This window comes from Tupaia chinensis, unplaced genomic scaffold (genome assembly GCF_000334495.1).
Source record: "Tupaia chinensis unplaced genomic scaffold, TupChi_1.0 Scaffold000381_1, whole genome shotgun sequence".
In the NCBI taxonomy this organism is placed as follows: domain Eukaryota; kingdom Metazoa; phylum Chordata; class Mammalia; order Scandentia; family Tupaiidae; genus Tupaia; species Tupaia belangeri.
The window spans coordinates 1,224,332-1,240,827 of record NW_006159883.1 but is presented as its reverse complement, the minus strand read 5'-3'; the positions used below and the strand labels follow the sequence as shown (position 1 = coordinate 1,240,827).

The window sequence follows — 16,496 nt, the reverse complement described above, 5'->3', positions numbered from 1 at the left end:
TGACTCTGACTCTATTAACTTATATGTTTTTCCTTATAAGGACTCTTTGTGATTATACTGGATTCACCCAGAGCATCCACAATAACCACCCATCTCAAAACCCTTTATTTAATTACATCAAAAATTAATACTGTAAATGACAAAGTGATTAAGTAGGGGGATAATAAGGAAGACATCATGTACCTGCTCGTATGCTCAACGCTCACCCCTTCCAATTTTTCAGTTTTTATATTATGCAATGGTGCATATTAGTGCAACTTAATTGAAGGTTTTTAGGCATCTGTGTACATGTGGGCTCTCTGTGAATGTGTAGGAGCATGGTATATATCTTTTGGCAACTTTACTTAGGTTGAAATTCCCAAGAACTGTGCTGGTTTCTTAACATTATCTAATCTAGTCTACATTAAAACTCAGCTAGCTTACAGTTGCCCCTAGGTATTCTCAGGAATTGATTTCAGGACCTCTATGGACATTAAAATCTGAATGCTCAAGTCTCTAGTTTAATATAGTATTTGTACATAACCTGCTCATATCTTCTAAATAATCTCTAGTTTGCTTATAATGCCTAACATAATGCAAATGCTTCATAGATAATTGTTATACTGTATTATTTAAGGACTAATGACCAAAAAGTCTGTACATGTTCAATACAGATGCAGACATCATAGGCCTTACTGCATAGTATGGTATTTTCATTTAACAGATGAAGCTGAGGAATGGAGAGGTTAAGAAAATTGTGGTAATATAGTCTGGATCTGAACACAGATCTTCAATATTAAACATTTTTCATTTGGCCACAATATAATGATTCAAAGCTTTGAAATGATATAAGTAAAAAAGTTATGAGAAGTAAGACAAACAATCAAACATCAATAGAAAGGTGATGTAAGTTAATATTGTCTACATATTAGTAGACAATATTAGCAGTGCATGAAAATACTTTTTTTCTATCCTCTTGTCAGTATTATGCATTTTTTTCTTTATATCACTTACTTTATTTTATTTTTTAAAATTTTACTTTTTATTTCATTTTCTTTTATATATTCAATCACATTATTTATCTTACAAAGTGAATATTTCAACAGGTGAACATTTCTTCCTAGTCCAATTGATAAAACTATAACAGATAATACCACATTTCTTTGTCCCATTAATGCTTTGCCTTTCTATTTTTCTTCTAAATGTTCTTCCTCAGACCCTACTCTTTCACACACATTATATCTGGTATTTACATCCATTTACTGTGTTTCTATATCCTTTAGTCAATCAGTTTTAGTCACAGAGTGCAAACATTTGGTATATATTAAGTGGGGACATACAGTGTCTCTCCTTCATAGCCTGGCTTGCTTCAGTCAGCAGTAAATCTTCCATATTCTTTCACTTTCTGTCAAAAGCCAGTGGTTTTTTTTATGGCTAAATAGGATTCCACAGAGGATAAGTGCTTACGTTTTTCTACCCACTCATCTGTTCGTGGGCATTTGGGTTGGTTCCATGACTTAGCAATTGTGAATAGTGCCACAATAAACATTGATGTGTAAGTACTTTTCTGATTTAGAAATTCTTCTGTCCTTTGGGTAGATACCAAGGAGTGGGATTGTTCAAAAGTTAAAAAAAAACTTACCAATATATAGAAAATAGTAATTTTTTTTGAGAGGTTTTTGCTATAGAGCGTGTGCGCTCACCAGAAAAACAGAGAGACAGAGAGATAGAAAACGAGAAATCACCCCCCAGGGGAGATGGCCACACCTCAATCCCTTCTCCTCCATTCTCCTCTCGGGATCTTGGGCACGCATGCAAATGCGCCCAGTATGAGTTTAAGCCACTGGGTCCGGGACTTGAACTGTGGTCGGCTACATGGGAGTTCAGTGACATAGTCATTACGCTAACTGCTGATCCCTAGAAAATAGTATTTTAATTTTTAAAAATAAAAATAGTATTTTATTGTATTTTAATTAAGATAGTATTTTAATTTTTTACTTAATTATTACTAAATCAAGTGAATTTCTTTCCTAAATCATCCATGTCCTTTGCTGTTGCTGTTTTCCATTGGGATAGTGGTCTGTTTCTGTTCTCATATAGAAGACACCAACCCATTCTCTGTCACTTGTCATAAGCCTTTTAGCTACAAATAATTTGTTACAATCAGGTCAGGAGATTCTGGCAATCTTTTTTCCTTTTTTTAATATTATATATCCTCTTGTATTATATTTTATATTTTATGTTTATATCAAATTATAAATATAATACATTATATATTTTCAAAAATAATTTATAAAGGGGTGCACCTGTGCCCAGCCTCAATTTTAAGTCACCAGGTCCAGTACTTGAACTGCAGCCAACCATGTGAGAGTCTAGTTCCTTAACTACTGTACCACCTGTTGGCCTTAATACATTATATTTTTACATCATAAAATTTCATAGAATAGCTTAATGCTTCCAAGGGTTCCAATTTTCTTTTAGAATCTGATAAAATATTTTTCCCCAGAATAATCTATACATATCTTCTAAACGTATATAGAAATTTCAGTGTTTCATTAAGTCTTCTTTGTCCTCCTACATTTCTGCCTGGTGCCCTGCAAACTTCCACCAGCCCTGATAACCACGACCATAAACGCCTTGGTACTCTGCTTTGTGTGTCAACAGGCACCAAGGATGGTGTTGGCAAATTGCTTTTGTTTATACTTTCAACTTCTACTAGATCAGTGATATTTTTGTTTTATTCAAAAACCTTTGAAATTATTTTAGATCCTGTGTCTTTGGGCATATGTTAATGTTTACAACTATATCATTTTATATACAGATAACATCCTGAATATCTCCCCACTTCCTTTTCTTTTTAAAAATGTTTATTTCTTCAGAGAAAGAGACAGAGACTCCCAACAGGGTCTCCTCAGCATGCTTTACCCCCAATCTCAGCCAACCTGGATTGTGGACGTGCATTCCCTTATCCTCCCATCCTCAGGGAGCCCTCAGGACTGAAATAAGGACTTTTCCCATGTGGACCCAGCTGCAACACCTCCTGGCTCATTTTCCCTTAGTAAAGAGAAAACATGCTTTGAGAAAATACTACTGTTATGCTTATAAGAGCTATTTCTAAAGCAGTGTTTATAAGATTTCCCTAATCCTTTATTGTTAATATCTTACATAAATCACTCCCTGCTTGCTTGCTTCACTTAGTGACTCATTCATTGAAAAGGAATACTTACTACACAGCAAGATGAGATGAATGATGATTCCAATTCATTCATTCAGGCATTGCCTGTTCCCTGGAGACACAGCAGTGGATTGTACATGCAACCTGCCCTAAAGGCTCTTATATTCTCATATCTTGCACTGAGTAAAAAACACAAGAGCATGAATCCAGGTGCCAGTGCTCAGTTCCTGTATGACCCCAGGCAAGGCAATTCACGTATCTGCTCCTCAGTTTTCCTTGTTCATCAGATGAAGAAAACAGCACAGACTCGCCGTGAAGCAGCTCACAGATACAAGTCACCTACTGCAGATTTGGTTTTCAGGTACATTTCCTTCATTTGAGATCAAGAGGCTTACCCAGTGCTATTTGGGGACTGTGAGAATGTGGGGTGACAGTATGCAGCTGACTACCAAGTCAGCGAGGCATCATTAATGGAGGTGACTACTACCGTCTCCTGGAGTTCAACCCTCTGTCTTGCAGACAGAAACACACTTATCCTCTAACCATCTCATGGTTGCTTTTAGGAAGATGTGCAGAAATCGGTTCCTCTGACTGTCTGTAGGGAACCGTTACCCAAGAGGACAAGGAGATTATTCACATACAGTTCAGGATAATTCCACTCCTGATTCCTGATGTCATGTGATGAATCGTTTGGGAGAATATTTTCAGTCTGAAGAGAGGAATTATTATTTAGTCTGAAGTTTCAGCCAGCTCTTTCCTTTCTTGTGGTTTCTGCTTGAGGTTCTTAGACCACAGGAGTAGGGAAAAAAATCAATGAATGAAAGAAAATGATGTAAAGGCCACAATTGCATTCATTCTTTTCTCCCTTTATTCCTTTTTTTATTCTGTACCTCCTTAAATTGGATCATCTATAATATCAATTTTAATTGATGTGAGTGACGGCATGAAAATGAAACTTCAAGTTAATAAAAGGTTGATGGCACTTCTTATGAAACCATCTCATTTAATGTTCAGATATACTACATTATATGTTCAGATATACTACAGCAAATGCGTTTTAATGGTATGACTATTTCATCTTTACCTTTTCTTTACATAAACATCAAATAAGATCTCCTAATGTTGGCCTTGGCTGAAAATTGCCTTATATTTGACAGAACAGTTATGTTACTGTTTACATGAAGATTTCTAGAGGAGACTGAAGAGAAGGATTCTGTTTTTCTTTTTGGCAGTCTTTATTCTTTAATTCTAGTAACTTAAGTTGGTTTTTAAATTTTTGTCCAGATGTAATAGAAAGGTGTCCAAATAGCAGGACTTCAAAAATGATTGTTAAAGGAGCTCCCAGAACTCCATGTTTGTTGGCAGATAAAGTCATACATCTGGTTTATAGACTTGAATTCTCCTCATGAGCCACAAAGGGAAGAAACTCAGTGTATTGTAAAATGAGCGGTTTGGTTTTGGATCTCATTGAGGCACACAGTTCATTGCCGACTATAGGGTCATGTGAACGAAACCATAATAGGTTGGAAACTAGATTATGTGAGGAGAGTTTGTATTCTTGGGATAGTTTTTAACTGACTTCCGGGTCTCCCAGAATGCCTTGTTCAGGGAAATGTAGTTGGAAAGCTTTGGCAGTATACAGTATAATGGAGAAAATGCAGAGTTATAAGAAAAAAACTCATAATTCAGTCCTGTGACTTGTTTTTTTCTTACTGTCATCCATTGAGCTGTTGTTTCAGGGCCCCATCTCTCAGTTAGTATACAAAATTTGTAGCTTAGATCAAATGCACTTGAATTAGTGCAATCTTTGTTTGCTCTGATAGCAAATTTTAAGTGTAGGAAATTTTTAATCAGAGCATAAGTGCTAACAACTCTTTACAATACAATGCTGTGGACCACCGGATTGCATGGAGTTTAAAGTGCTGGATCTCACATGGCTGACTGTGTGTTTCAAGTCCCAGACATGGCAGCTTGAAAGTGATGCCCAGTGCTCACACATGCATGCCCAAAATCCAGAGAGGAGACTGGAGGAGAAGGAATTGCAGTGTGGCAATCACCCTGAGGGACGATTTCTCACTTTTTCTCTTTCTCTTTCTCTGTCTATGTGGTGCATGACAAGTGCATGTACCCTATAGCAAAACTTAACAACAATAACAAAACAATGCTGTGTTTCTGGTATCCTTCCTACTTTTTGAACTCTAGTAGCTGAGCATTGATATCAATATTCTGACTAAAATCTGATGTTCACACTACTGTGATCCTGGCTTCCACTTTTTTCAATTGCCAAATACCATAGATGGCAAAAGTAAAGTGCCCTCATATGTAAGGCAGGTCCCCCAGTTTGCTAATGATGAAATTGGGACATGCTCTGGGCCAAGTTGAATGTATAAACTTTGGGCAACAGAATAATATTGTATGTATTTTATTCCATCGCCCATTGTTATGTATATTCATAACATATTAATGACACATCTATTTAAAAATAATATATTCCTTTTCATGAAATAATTCAGTTATCAGATAATAATAAATGTAGGACCTGTGTTTGCATCTTGACATTATGTCTTTGACATCACTGGAGCTTCCTCAGAGCTGTCTAGGATATCATGCCAGAATATGTTCTTTCCAGACCTGTCCAAAATTGCATGTGCTTTAATGTGTTTGGTGTCTATGTAGAAAATTATTTCTGTTCATTTTATCCTAGACCCTAGAACTTAATAGCCTAGCTTGCAGACTCTCCCCATCCCCACCTTTTAATATACATTGGAGATCTCAAAATGTAACTGTTTTCTTCTCTACTTTTAAGAAGGACCTTTGGGGGGGGGGAATGGTATCTACGACATGGCTAAGTTTTTATTAAATGTCTTTGTTTTCTTAAAATAGCTAACTTCATCAGCTGCTTTTGTTAAGCATCCCAAACTAGCAATGATTGAGGCTGTTTCAGATTTGAATGTCTTCAAAGAATAGGCCTTTGTTCAAAATAAGATGCTTGAAAAAGCAGCCTGTAAGTGTCTGGGAAAGAACTTGAATATATGGAAACTTCCTCTTTTTGGGGAAAAAGGAAAGAAATCCTCTGTTTATAGGTGGCATAGTAATTACCTACGAGGTTCGTTCTCTACATCTTCTGGCAAAACTGTTCTCTCATTATATGTTCATACATATTTTTTTGATGGTTAAAAAGGATAATGGCAAGGGTTAAAAAAATGATTTCCTGGAAGAAAAGAGAATTTAAGTAGGCTCATGATTATCACATGATACTTATAAACCCTTAATCGTTAATATGTGGCAATCCAAGAATATAATGCCATCAAACAAAATAAAATATACGATTGATGGAAAAATAGATCTCAATTCCTCAACCAGTACAGAAATAAAAGCTAATGAATTTGCTTACGAGATTTTAATTAATCTTTCCTTCTCCAGTAGATAGCTATCCTTTGATTTCTTTCGTATCTTAATTTCCAGTTAAATAGGTGACAAGTGTTGTAATTATATGACAGAACAGTTAATACAAAATCTGAACATTTTCTTTGGGGACTCTGGTAAATTGGGGAAGAGAAGGCACATATAAGGGGAGAACCTTACTAGAGCGTGGTCACAACATACTCTCCTCTCTTGTGACCCTTTCTCTCTGGCAAGAGAAACATGGGTTCAGAAGAAGCCAAGGAAAGTTAGTGGGTAGATTTTCATAAGAACACTTGACATTTTCATAATTTTCAAAGAACTTCTATGAACATAATTTAATTTTGTCTTAACAACTCTGAGGTGTAGACAAGGAATTAGAATTCTCTCTTCCTTTTCCTCTTTTTTTTTTTCTTTTTTTCCTTTTTTTAGGAAACTGAGGCTCTCAGAGGATAGGCAAGTTGACTCAGATCATCTTGCAGAAGATGGGAAAATAGGAATGAGGCCACTTCTCTGAGTACAGTATAGTCATGCTGTGTTTCTTTTTAAAAATGTTCCCCCTATCTCTCAACTCCTGTTTCTCATCCCCATTCCTTCCAGGGACATGTGAAACAGTTATCCATGTGTTTTACTGGCAATTATCCTAGAAATGCTTCCCAAGTGGTGCTTCTTTTTGAAGAAAGGCAGAACATTCTTATCCTTTCTATATTTTCTTCTCAGAGTTTTCACTCTTGTCAAAGAATGAGAATGCAGGTACACTTAAGAACAAAGGAAATATCAATATATTTGAAAATGAAGACCCAGAATAAATCCAACTGTGAGCTGCTAGAGCTTATTATCTTGTTCCAAAAGCCTTCTGTATTTAAGTAGGTTAGTATTTCCTGCTCCCCCAAAATCTTTTTAGCTTAAAAAAATAATAATTGTTCTCCAGAGATAATTTCAAGAAACAGATAGTTCAATGTCATTGGAGCTCTGTGTTACATTTAAGACCTGTATATATAGGAGTATACACACACACACTCTCTCTCCCTCTCGTTCAGGTTTTACATATAAGATAATATATATATGTGATATATATATATATACACACACACACACACATACATACAGGGAGAGAGAGAGGCTAGATGGTGGCACAGTGGTAAAATGTGAGACTGTATGAGGCTTACCCACGTGAGAAGGTTTCTGGCTCATGTCTGAAGATCTCTCTGAGTATGCCAAGCATATACACGCTCATGATCTGGGCTTACTGAGACTCGGGGATGGATCTCTCTCTCTCCTTCTCACTCATAGTATAAAACAAACAAACAAACAAACAAACATGTATATAAATATATGTGCATATATCTACAGGAACATATATATACGTACATACAAAGTATGTTTTATATCAACATTTGCATATATGTAAATTTATACTTATGTGTGTGTGTATACTTAGTTTCAGGACCATGTAAACCCTTTTAGACCATAAAGTGCCCACTTTATTAAGAACATTGTCTCAAGATTCACATGTAGAACCTGGTTGACAGTCTTGGGTAAATTTGGTTAAATATCACATTTTTTGACATTTAAATATCAGTATATATTGACATTTAACATAAACAAGAAGTGGAGCCAGTGATGCTGAGATAAGCTCTTTCTCTTCAGGGAAGTTAGCGCACTAATAGAAGATGTAAGACAAGAACAAAAATGGCACAGGCAAAGGAGAACAAGTAACTGTGAAAAGGGAAATAAACTAAGGTCATTGAGGGTTCAAAAAAGGGAGCGTGCACATTGGGTTGGGAAAATAAGAAAGAGTTCCACAGTTTGGGGTGGGCCCTGGAGGAAGAATGATATTTTAATGACTACGTGTGCATAAAGGTGTTCTAGTGAAAGAAAGAGCGTGAGCAAAGGCATGGAAGCAGGAGAGTATAGAGAGTGTGGGAAACGAGAACTGAGTTTGGAATGGCAGGAAGAAAATGGAGTAGGTGATTGTGAACTTTGGAAATGGCACTTTCCAAAGAATAATGAATTTATTTGTGACCATTAAGTGAATTCTGATATTCTGGGGAACTAAGAAGAAAAAATCCTCTATTTTAAAGGGGTTTTGAAGGAAGGAAATAAGGAGGCTAGCTGGCATATTGCTTCTATTATATCTAATTCCAGTTGCCAAAAGGACAAGTCTTTACTGTATCTTCACTGTCTCCATTTATTTATCCAGAACCTCTTGCTGTCGAGAACACAGCTTTCAGAACAGAAGTAGAAACCATCTTTGCATCGTTCTTGTCCTGTGTCCCTCCAGCCAGCCATCTATACCCTTCAAAGATATGCTTACAACTTGCCAAAAAATTAATGTAGTGTTTTTATACTTTGTTAATGCTTTAGTATGTATTTGACCCAGGCATATTTGTATTTGTATAGCCAATAATTCCTTATTCGAAGGCTTTTTTTTCTTTCTTTCTTTCTTTTCTTTGTTTCTCTCTAGTTAGTAAATTTTTAGATACTGTCAACACACTGGTTGGGCCAGAATGGGCTTTGAAGTCAGATTTTTCTGGGATAAAATCTGGTTTCCTCTCACCTAAGCCTGAAACTGATTTGACTGTTGGTATAGGTATAGCGATACAGTGATGACCACCTCATTGGGTCATTAGGGCATCTGTAATTTGCATTGGAAGGCTTCTTTTTTCTTTTTTTTTTTAGAGAGAGAGAGATTTTTGCTATACTATGTGTGAGTTTGCTGGAGTGACAGAGAAAGACAGAGAGACAGAAAGTGAGAAATCACTCCTCTGGGGAGGAGCGGGATGGCCATGCAGCATCCCTTTCCCTCCATTCTTCTCTCAGGATTTTGAGCACGCATGCACATGCACCAGCGTGAAGTTTAGGTTACAAGGTCTGGGACTTGAACCACTGTCGACTACATAGGAGTCCAGTGATGTAAACATTATGCCATTGACTGGTCTCCATGGAATGCTTTAAAGCATCCTAGTTTCCCTTCCTCCTTCTCTTCTTCCTTCTTGCGTTAAACATCATTAATATTATAGATGACAGGGATGTCTGCTTAGTCATGTATAAACTTACCCAACTTCTCATTCTGCAGTTGAAACTATCATACTTCTCTTAAAGCAAGAAGAAAGTCCCCCAAATTGGTGTCATTGCTCCAGGCCCTTTTCATAAATCCCCTGATCTTTAAACCATTTCTGCCATTGAGCCACTTGGCTACCTTCATAGTATCTATGTATCTTCCTGAGTTGTGGTTATTTGTGTATTTATTCCATCCCTGACTGGAGGTTCTAGACAGTACATTCCTTAAGGGAAACTTTCCATTTCCTACAGTATCTGACACACTGCCTTTTCCTGATTAATTCTTGGTATTGAAATACATTGATCTGATGCCTTTGTAATGCTTACATCTAAATGGAAGTCGAGTTCATTTTCTACTTTTCCTGTGGTATTGGACAGAGTAACCCACCACCCCATCTCTGTTCACCGAGATAATATGAAATATCTTGATTGTGTCTAGAAATACTACACCCAAACAGACTTCATAGTTTGATTTTCATTACTCTCCAGAGCAAAGACAGAATTATTACCATGGAATCCATAGTTCTTCAGTGTTTCTTTCAGAATCCCTGCAATCCAGCACTTATTACACTTAGCCTACACCCTATGATTCAACCAGGCAAATTGGCTAGATGTACTCTGCTTCACAAAGATGGCTAAAAATATCCACTCTCAGCTGTCCTAACAGGTGCCTTTCTCTTACCACAAGAATTCTGTAAAAGCTGTTGGCACAGTCTCCCACATAAGGTTACCACCGAATCTGGGGAACAATTTTGAACCAATCCCAGTATGGTTATGACATACAATACCATAGATCTGTTCCTTTCTTTGATGTTAACTAATTATCTAAATTGAAGTTAATTCGTGTTTATTGAAATTATTGCATGCTCATCTCCTAGTTGCTGGTGGAGTTCTACTCTCTGAAGACAAAGACTCATGGTGAATTCTGATTAAAAAGATTCTTAGCACTAACGTTTTTATCCTTCAGAATCTCACTTTTGTAAAAGAGGAACTGGAGTGCTATTTCTCAGATAGACGCTAGTTTCTTGGTCTTGTCTTGGTACCTCTAAAATTCAAATCTACTTCACAGGTCTTACATTTGCATGCAAGTTTGAACTTGAAAACATAGAAATAGAATATTTTTAAATTATTTCCCCAAAAAGGAAGCACAGATGAAGCAAAATTTACTCTTCTTCTAAACCACATTTTAGTGAATACCTTAAATGAAATGTCAGGGCAATGAAGATGATTTAGGCAGGCTTCTGGGAGGGAGTCAGTGTGCTAAATACATAATTCAATAGTAATAATGAGACTGAAGAAGTGAATCCAGATAGCAAGAGTATTGCACAATATAAACATTGCCAGTTTTCCTCTTTCTCATTGAGTAATATAAAGCTATTTGTTTTCATAATCTTTGGCAGATCAAGTAACTATTAAATTCCATTTAGCAATAGCTAAGGAACATAGAGTATTTAAAAAAATATATTTCTGAGGGCAATTAAGAAAAGATACATGAATTATTTTCCTGCTTAAAGGGTTTTTTTTTTTCTCTAGTACACATGTGCTTGCTTGCCAGAGAGAGAGAGAAATGGAGAGAGAGGGAGAATGTGAGAAACACCCACTGGGGAGGGAGGAGGGATAGCCATGCAGCAATCCCTCCTCCTCATCTCCTTATGGGATTTTGGGTGCCCATGCACATGTATTCAGCATGTTTCTCAAGCTGCCAGATCCAGGATTTGAACTGTGCAGTTGGCCATATGGAATCCAGCTGGTTCTGCTAACAGGAATTTATTCTCTGTAATTTCAGTAACTTCACTAAATAAGTGCTAAAATTATACTGACACGTCACTAAAAGCAATAGTTTTATTTTAATCCATGTCTTTGGAGATTTAATAAATAATAATTTAAAAAATCAACCTATGTGGATAGATGTGTTAGAAAGGAACATTTGGTCAAATAACATTTTTGAGCAGCCAGAATTATGCAGCATTATTTTCAGAGAGTTTAAATTAATAATTCAGATACGTTGTGTGCATCCAGGGAACAGAGAAAAGTATTGAGTATGCATGCAGTGCAGTCAATGGATATAAATAAACTTGAATTCGTTAATTTCATGAGTTGACATCAAGGACAAGGAAAAAATCTGATCTAGTGAAGTTCAAGGTTGCTGGCTATTTGTGCACAAAGGAATGGAGTGAAGAGTTTGACCTTAGTACTCACTCTTTGGGATTTGGACAGTATTTTACTGCCAGCCCTGACCTCTCAGTCCTGAATCACTGAAAACAAAACAAAACAAAACAAAAATTTCTATAATAATCTAATTTTGGGGAAGTTCTTTTGGGCACCAAGGAACCTCCAAATTGGCATGAAATACATTTTGAATCTGATTTATTCCATGAATTTACTTCTTGTGAGATACATGGTTCTACACCATTGAGATCACTCCCTCCCTCCTCTTCAACATCCCCATCTAGTGAGCCAGTAATAGGTTCTTTCATTCTCCTGAAAGAGAAACAGGAGCTTACAGTTCCTGATTTCTTTATTACTCGCCTTTGCTCCTTGGTTTGCCTTTGGGATGTTCAGGCGATATTTATAGCACCATAATATTTTTGCTGAGTGTCATATCCTTTTGAGAAAAAGGAAATGGAATGTTTCCCCAAAACTCTGAGGGTAGGGGGTTGGGAGGGGGGAGATAGCAATTCAGAGCCTCCGTACATATTTGAACATTTCCATCAGTTTCAGTGAATCACCCTGGGCGATTTAGATGGCTTCTCATGCTCTCCCAGTATATGAAGGATTCCTGAAAGCTCTTCTAGGTACCTCAGAAAATAAGTGTAAGGAATGTAGGGATGTAGGTACATTAGCATCTGGGCATTGATCCTGAAACAATTGGGAAAAAACAATCAAAGAATGATTTAGCTTAATAGTGCTTTGAAAGTGTAAGAAATGGAGTTTAGGCAGGTGAGCCTAGGCTGTGGGTAGGTTATGTTTCTTCTAATTCATAGTCTTTATCCAAGTCGGATTCTAGGTTTTAAAATTAGCTTTTTATTGATCTAGAGTCTGAGGTCATTAGTGAAACAATAAAAGTACAGTATTAGGTATGGTTAGAAATTAAAATGGAAAAGCTAGTTAGAAGTAAAAATGTGTTTCAGGAAGTCAGTCTCTCAGAGAAGACAAAACAAACATTTTAACATTTTTTCGTTACTTGGTCCTATCCTTTAATTAAAATACTCTTTATTTTAATTCTCTCCCTTATCCCTATTTCTCCTCCAAACTGAAATTTATAAGCCATCTCTAATGAATGTTTTGGGTACTCTTAAGGATTATATCTTTCAAAAATGCAACTTTGCAGGGCTAGCAGTTGGTATAGTAGTTAAGGTGCTAGACTCCCATGAGGCCAATTGCGGTTCAAGTCCCGGACCCCATAGCTTGAAACTCATGCTGGGCATGTGTCCATTCATGTCCAAAATACCAAGAGGAGACTGGAGAAGAGATTGCTGCAGCATGGACATTCTCCCTGGTAGGGGGGTGGGTGGTGGTGGTGATTTCTTGCTTTCTGTCTGTCTTACTGGTGGGTACATTACCTGCCTATAGCAAAAATCTCTCTCTCTCCAAAAAAAAAAGCAACTTTGCAAAGGTCTAACTCCACATTGCCATAGAAAAGTAAGTTTGAAAAGATTGGTATGGGGTGTATGTGTGTGTACACCGTGCATGGGTGAGAGAGAGGGAAATGGAGCAGTGTGTTTATCTGTGGGTGTGTCTAGCGTATGTCTTGGGGATAGGTTGGCAAATTGTGATGTGAAGGAGGCATGATTAGTAGGGCAAAGAGGAGAGAGCTCCACAAAAGTTGGAGAAAGTGGGAAAGCCTTGGAGAGAAGTGATGAGGGCACTCTCTGGAAGATTGCCTGTGGGCAGATGAAGAGTGGTCAAGGAAGCAGCCTCCTCCTGCTCTAGGAGACACACAGTGGGCTGATAGGGACCAAGGTAGGAATATAAAAGTGGGATCTGACCATTGAAAGCCTGCAAGGCCAGACTCAATTCATGTCCTCAAAGTTGTCCTTTTAGGGAGCTTAATCTCACTATAAATGGGAAGAATCTTGGAGTTAGAAACCACTTCCAGGAACACTACAGATTTTAATGATACACTCCTCTAGAAAGAAGACTTAATCTCTGGGCTTGGTTCTGAAAAAATCTGCATGCCATCCTGGCTGTCTGCCTGTCTCTTCCTTGTCAGTGCTACCTGGGTTAACCTGAGGCTATACCTGAAAGAGCTTCTACAGTGCCGGAAAATAATGTTATGCTAAAGCATGCAATGAAGCAAAGCAAGAGGTGTATTTATTACATTACCCATTACATTCTAAATACATAAAAGTGACTGCAGGAACCACTTGAGAATCAGTTTGCTCTATGATCATGTATCCCTGCTTTGTATTTCACAGTGTATATGTTCTAGGAAAATTGTAAATATGTTTTATTTGTGTAATTTGAGTTGTTTTCCCTGTAACATATGACACTTCTGAGATGTATTGAGTGACCTATTGTAGTGACTCTAGTTGTAAATTTCTTACCGATTGCCTTCCCGTATCTCACCCCTTCCTGCCCAACCGTTTTCCATGTCTGTCCTTCCTTCTTTTTATACGTTTCCCAACTTTTAAAAATATATGATACAAACTTCAATGTGCTGGCTGTTTGAACTCAAAGTCCTTTTCAGGTTCAGAATCACACCAGAAAGAAAGGATCTTGCCACCCTCAACTCCCATTCCCATGAGCTTTTTCTCAACTACTCCATTACTGTGGAGCAGGGACCTCCACAGTGTTAATAACAGCTATTTCCCTTCCACTGGGAACTGCTGATGCTCATGAGTTTCTCCCTGCTTTTGTCACTGCCAGTCTTCAGAGGATTCGGACATTGGGAAGACTCCTTAGTGTGTTACTACTTTGTCTTAGGTTTGCATTTGCCCTAGTTCTTCACTCCCTCTCTACCCATCAGTCCATCACCCTCACTCACCCAGAGAAGGGACAGGATGTGAAACCATCTTCATCTTAACAAGATATTCTCAGAGGTCACATGACAAAATGGAATTCTCCAGGCATTTTTCTCTGGTGACATAGGTCAGGATGACTTTGAGGTAGAGGTTACTTTCTGGGACTGCATACAGGAATTGTGAATGACTTCTTGGAGTAAGTAAGGGCCTCTTAGCTTTGCAGCTGTGGCTCATAAAGCAGCTTTGGAGATTGTCAGCCCTTTGAGGAAAGGATCATGACCTATTCATATTTATAGTCAGCATCTAGTACGATGTCTTGACATTTAGTGAGTCTTCACTGTAACTTTTGTAATGTCTGTTTGTTTGTTAGCATAATTACAAATTAAATTCCTTTGCTTTGATTTCTCTCCATTTTTATTGGGTGACTGTTTTCTTTATTTTTTTTTCCTTTTTTTTTGAGAGTCTTTTTTTTTTTTTTTCTTTCTATAGGGTGCATGCACTCATCAGAAAGACAGAGAGACAGAAAGCGAGCAATCACCCCTTGGTTGGGGGGGGGGGGGGGGGGGCCCACATGCAATCACATTCCTTCTCCTCCATTCTCCTCTTGGGATCTTGGGCACACACAAATACACACCCGCTTCTCCATTCTCCTCTTGGGATCTTGGGCACACACAAACACACACCCGGCATGAGTTTAAGTCACTGGGTCTGGGACTCGAACTGCAGTCAACTACATGGAAGTTCAGCAAGATAGCCATTACACCAATTGCTGGTCCCTGGGAGACTATTTTCAAAGAGCTAAGCAAGAGTTCATTAGATAATTAGAAAGCGAGGGTGAATTTTTAACCTAAAAAAAATTCCATTCCTCAGGAAAGCAGATATTTCTATTCTGGCATGTTCTTAAAGTTTGCAAATAAAACTTAAGAGGAATAAAACATCCCGCTCATCTCTGCCACAAGCTGTAGATAGTTATATTACTAAAGACCTGGGAAAAAAGCTTGCGAACTGGGACCAGCAGTTAGCATAATGGCTATGTCACTGGACTCCCATATAGCCTACCGCGGTTTGAGTCCTGGACCCAGTGGCTTAAAATCACACCAGGCGCGTGTGTGTGTATGTCCAAGATCCCGAGAGGAGAACGGAGGAGAAGGGATTGAGGCGTGGCCATTCCCCCAGTGGGTGATTTCTCACTCTCTATCTCTCTGCCACTGTCTTTCTGGTGAGCGCATGTGCCCTATAGCAAAAACCTCTCCAAAAAAAAAAAAGCCGGTGAACTACTGAACTCACATTGAATCCAACCTGCAGAATTGGGCCAGTATGGTGTTTTCAAAAAATATTTTTTAGTGCTCGCTTCGGCAGCACATATACTAAAATTGGAACGATACAGAGAAGATTAGCATGGCCCCTGCACAAGGATGACACGCAAATTCGTGAAGCATTCCATATTTAAAAAAAATATTTTTTAATTGTCACATAATAATTATGCATATTTATGGGTATCATGTGATTTCTTTTTTCTTTTCAGTACATGAATGCAATGGGTATGATCAAATAGGGTAATCATGTCCATTGCCTCAAAAATGTGTCATTGTTTGTGTTGAGGATGTTCAAAGTCCTCTATTTTAGCCATTTTGAAGTAGGCAATAACTATTAATGGAATACTAGAACTTATTCCTTCTATCTAACTAAAGTTTTGTATCCTTTAACCAACATACCTCTTCCTCCCCTTCCCTCTACTGTTCCCAGCCTTTATTAATCACTGCTATACTTTGGACTTAGGTGAGGTCACAAATAAGTGAGAACATGTGAATTTTCTCTTTCTTAAAGCATTAAAAAAATCTGATTTCATATAAAGTATCTAACCTATCAGAATATCTGCTTTCTCCGAAAAAAAAAAAAAAAAAAAAAAAAAA

General features: G+C 37.6%; 1 protein-coding gene and 1 non-coding gene across 5 annotated transcripts in view; both read left to right on the top strand.

Moving 5' to 3' along the window:
- The window catches only part of CERS6 (ceramide synthase 6), a 333,671-nt gene that overhangs the window by 156,008 nt on the left and 161,167 nt on the right, over window positions 1-16,496 (top strand). The window lies entirely within an intron of this gene.
- Window positions 15,927-16,033, top strand: LOC114008748 (U6 spliceosomal RNA). The gene has a single exon (XR_003550253.1). It is a non-coding gene; the product is annotated as a U6 spliceosomal RNA (small nuclear RNA).